The 4,673-nt window shown below is 40.6% G+C and overlaps 1 pseudogene; it reads left to right on the top strand.

Annotated features, from left to right (window-relative positions):
* The first annotated feature begins 2,197 nt into the window (after nt 1-2,197).
* LOC124608079 lies at nt 2,198-2,315 on the top strand (annotated as a pseudogene).
* Nucleotides 2,316-4,673: the final 2,358 nt, after the last annotated feature.

Raw genomic sequence — 4,673 nt, 5'->3', positions numbered from 1 at the left:
TACTACAAGGAGTAGAGCAAGCTGTTTTAGATGAAGCCAGTTACCACCTGAGCTGGTATTGGGTCACAGAGGTTCTCAACTGGGAGTAAGTAAGATGTTCTACATAAGTGTCGCCAGCTTCACATTGACTTGAGAGAGAAGGTTAAGTTGTTGCAACTCCTACTACAATAACATAAGACTTGTAGCACTCTAACTGCCACTCGCAAAAACCCATACAGCAGATCACAGGGCCTTAGGATGACACACCATTTGACATCTACACTGAGCCATCTACTAACTGCTTTGGTTCATACTACGTTCTTCCAAAATATGGAAAGCAAAGAGCTTGCAGTAGAAGAAATTTGTTTCACAGTGTCAAAGATGACGAACTGCTCATAGCTCTATTTGAGGGTTGCGTTTTACAGTCTATGTGTACTAGAGTTTTTTGCTTCAAATGATCATCCTCCGCATCATATCCCTGAATACTGACGATTCCTTCTGGGGCACCCTGTATAAGGAAGCATCACACATTGAGTTTCTCGTTCAGAAACCACATTTGAATGTTGTTTGTTTGTGAGAAGAATATGTTGGGCTTCACGTAACAAAGAGAAACTTCCATCAGTATGGAGTTTGCGTAAAATACTGTGGCCACTAGATGCACAGATCACAGGGCATGCGAGGGGAGAGCGGCACTGGTGGCGTCTGTAAGGGAAATGCTGAGCGCTGGAGGGAAAGTGCTGTTCTAAACCGAAGCCTACACTCACATTTTTGTAAATATTAAGCGGGGTCCCTCCACGCCCACACTTGCTTGGTGACCATTCAGAAAGATTTCTCACCTCTGATTTGGTTGGTATCTTAAAAGAACTTCGTCGAGAATGCGGTGCCTTGTTTTTGCCAGGCTTGTTAACCATTTGTAACTTTCAGAGAAGTGTCATGCATGTCGAATTTTGAGTAAGACCTACACATTTCTCGTGTTGCCATGTTAAAATTTGCTTCTTTGGCAAAACACTGCTGAGTTTACACAGTCTCACCTCACTAACATGCTGTGCTGATGCAATTGCGAGAGAATTCTGAAACAGTGTTTATTAAGTTTATTAAGTGAGGAACTGACAAAAAGTAAGGTCAGTGTCTTAAGAAAAGGCACAAACTTGTACAAAATAAACGTGTAATCTCTTCACATATGCTATTCCGAAACCAACAGCATTTCTCGTTTCACCAGCTATCGATGGCCCTTAAAAATTACATTCTTCCATCGAAAAAGTGTGTAGTTAGCGGAATAACGCAGTAGATAATGAAGTTTTGCATATAATCATACGGCAAAATACTCTCGCTTTGTGTGCGACCATTTGCTGAAGCCTCATTTAGGTATCTCAAACTGTTTATGAAATATGAGGAATGTTGTGGATATTTCACTCTGGTTTTATCGCTGGCACAGCGCTATCACAAATGGGTGTGCTACGTCAGATCAATTTTCTCGATATTGATGACCTCTACCCAAGTCTAAAGTAAACTTCAGTATGTTAGCTAAATTTCATACACAGCAACATATTATATAATATACACCAAACGCAAAATAATTGCGACCCCTATATTTCATTGCAAACTTTTTCGAATTCGCGCAGTGTTTTGCTTCCACGTATATATCACAGTAAGTAAGACCATTAACGAAGTGATGGGCACATCACGAATGTGGCACATGAAGCTACAAGTAAGACAAAAATGAATTTTTTTTAACGAATAGTTTCTGTAAAATCACTTGAGAAAGATTGCAGGGCGTGCGCCACCGTATCCTGTGCGGACTGTACAACCTCGCCAAGTATCTTGAATGACGAAATGGGCTTGTCCGCAGCAAGACGAGTATCCACACTGACAGTGCAACGATGACGGGAGTAGCAAAGATTGTCAGCACAGCGACCATTGCTGCGGCTTCCGTTGATGCATCAGGTAAGTGAGGTGCACTGACACTGGTATAATGGTACCTCCAGTCACAACACTGGGCACAGCAGAAATACTGGGAAAGCGCTGAGTGTACTGAGGAAGACTGGACTGTTTCCTAGGTGTTTTTTTTTTCGCAAACAAAACGAAATTAAAATGTATTAAGTAGGCACCCAAATCATATTGAAAACCCAATAAAGTCCTTTTTCCTAACCAAGAAGTCAAATATAAATGAAACCTATCGAAATAAGCAAAGAAATCTCGTTAAGTTTTTAATATGCAAGCCAACGGCCTTGCCACAGTGGTAACGCAGGTTCCCATCAGATCACCGAAGCTATGCACTGTCGGGCTGGGCTAGCACTTGGATGGGTGACCATCCGATCTGCCGAGTGCTGTTGGCAAGCGAGGTGCACTCAGCCCTTGTGGGGCAAACTGAGGAGCTACTTGACTGAGAAGTAGCGGCGCCGATCCCGGAAACTGATACGGCCGGGAGAGCGGCTGGTTTCTGAAATCAATTAGAAAACAGTGAAAAATTTTCCTGACGAATAAGAAAGACTGTTAAATGAACAGATATATTTTATTAATCATATATATTTTAGTAATTTTGCGAGATGCTGGGGATAAGAAGTGTTTTGTGGACACATTAATTGTAAAGAATCTGTATGTGGCTTGATCACGCATTCAACCCCCCTTTTCTATCACGATAACTATATCACAAGGATAAATAAACGTGGAAACAATTAGTGAAGTGACCCTGTATATGACGCAATAATTTAATTGAATTATGAAGTAATTAGTTCCCGTAGTAGTCATTAATCAATAAGGGAGGAAATGGCAGCAATTAAAACACACACACTATATATATATATATATATATATATATATATATATATACAGTCACTGGTGAAATATACCTGTACATAATTATGGGATCAGATATAATACATATGAAGAAGAGAAACAGCGGCAGAACAGTGAAATACTTTCCTAACAAATAAGGAAGACGTCTTGCAAAAAGAACACAGCGTACAGCTGTACGACAATCTTGATACAGGTGCTCTCTTCTTTCTTCAAACATTTTCTGACAATGTGAGAATTCGGTAATACGTCTTTCTGTTCTTAATCGTAAACGCTTTTAGGCAGTTCTAAGTTTTCGTTTTTTCTGGAAGTCCCTTGAAACTACTTCATAATCTAAATCTGTATTCCACAAGCCACCATACGGTTTGTATTGAAGGGTGCCACTACGATTTCTATTCTTCCCTACTGCAGTCTTGAATGGTGCTCGGGAAGAGCGGATGTTGCTAAATCTCCGTACGAGCACTAATTTCTCATCGTACTCATTTCACAGAACGCATTTGCGAGAAAGTGCAGTAATATGATGGCTGACTCTTCTCGGAACGTAGTTCCCGGAATTTCAATTGCAAACCTCTTGCATACTCCTCCCTGGTAGCATCTGTGGAACATCTCCGTAACGCTTTCACACTTACGAAACAATACTATGAAGAGATGCTCCCATCTTCGTCGAAAGAGTGTTTTATAAGCCAATGCTTTCGCCGATGAATTACGTCTCCTTAACACAAGAAGTGTAAAAAACAAAAAACACCATCGGTTACAATTTTTTCGTGTTTTATTAAACTACACAGTCCATTGCGGACCCCGTGGGTCCATCGTGGGGTGCAAATCGTCTAATACACAACTTACTTTTGTTCTTGAGTGAGGAGACGTGCATGTTCCTGTTATGAGAATGCTGGATGTTAGGTTTTGTATTTCAAAAATCAAGTGAGGAAAATACGCGAGAAACAGCGGAAAAACAGTGAAAAACTTTCCTAACAAATAAGAAAGACGTCTTGCAAAAAGAACACAGCGTACAGCTGTACGACAATCTTTAATGAAACAAGACTGATTTCTTGCCTACACACACATCCTCAGGTGTACATTTAAACAGAAAAATAATATTTTAAGTCATTAAAGAAACAGATGTAGGAAAGATGTGAGACCCAGCCTTCACTGGGAAAACGGCATTAGCCGCCAAATGCATATGGTACAGGAGAGAAAACTGAGGGACTTCTTGAATTATTCACTTCATTCCACAAATATACACATTCACAATAAAACATGGGGGCAACAAAAGCGTGAATTTCTTGAATCTTAGAATCACCAACCTCAAATAAAAACATAAGTTCAGCATACGCTGAAGACACACATACACAAGCAATTAACAACTCATCATCCCGTTGTACTGCACACAGAAGCCGGCCTGTGTGGCCGAGCGGTTCTAGGCGTTACAGTCTGGAGCCGCGCGACCGCTACGGTCGCAGGTTCGAATCCTGCCTCGGGCATGGATGTGCGTGATGTACTTAGGTTAGTTAGGTTTAAGTAGTTCTAAGTTCTAGGGGATTGATGACCTCAGAAGTTAAGTCCCATAGTGCTCAGCGCCATTTTTTTTTTGCACACAAAACATGCTGCCTTTAACCCAATGTTGCAATGCTGAAACTCACTTGAGTTGGACGAAACCAATCTTAGGATAGGTTGGGTGCGATAAAAACTATTGCCATAAACAACGGTTACAGAGTCAAAACAATCGATGATTTAAACACACAAATAAACAAAAATAAGACAACAAATTGCTTCACTAAGAAAGAAGAGAAAATATTTACCTGTTTTCATACTTGGGCCCCATACCACAAAAATTGCAAGCCTATTAAAAAACCATATAACAACTGCATTCTCCACGTTAGAACACTTAGTAGCCCACAACA

The sequence above is a fragment of the Schistocerca americana genome, chromosome 3, assembly GCF_021461395.2.
Source record: "Schistocerca americana isolate TAMUIC-IGC-003095 chromosome 3, iqSchAmer2.1, whole genome shotgun sequence".
In the NCBI taxonomy this organism is placed as follows: Eukaryota; Metazoa; Arthropoda; class Insecta; order Orthoptera; family Acrididae; genus Schistocerca; species Schistocerca americana.
Note: the sequence above shows the minus strand (reverse complement) of the source record. Positions and strands in the feature narration are given on the sequence as shown.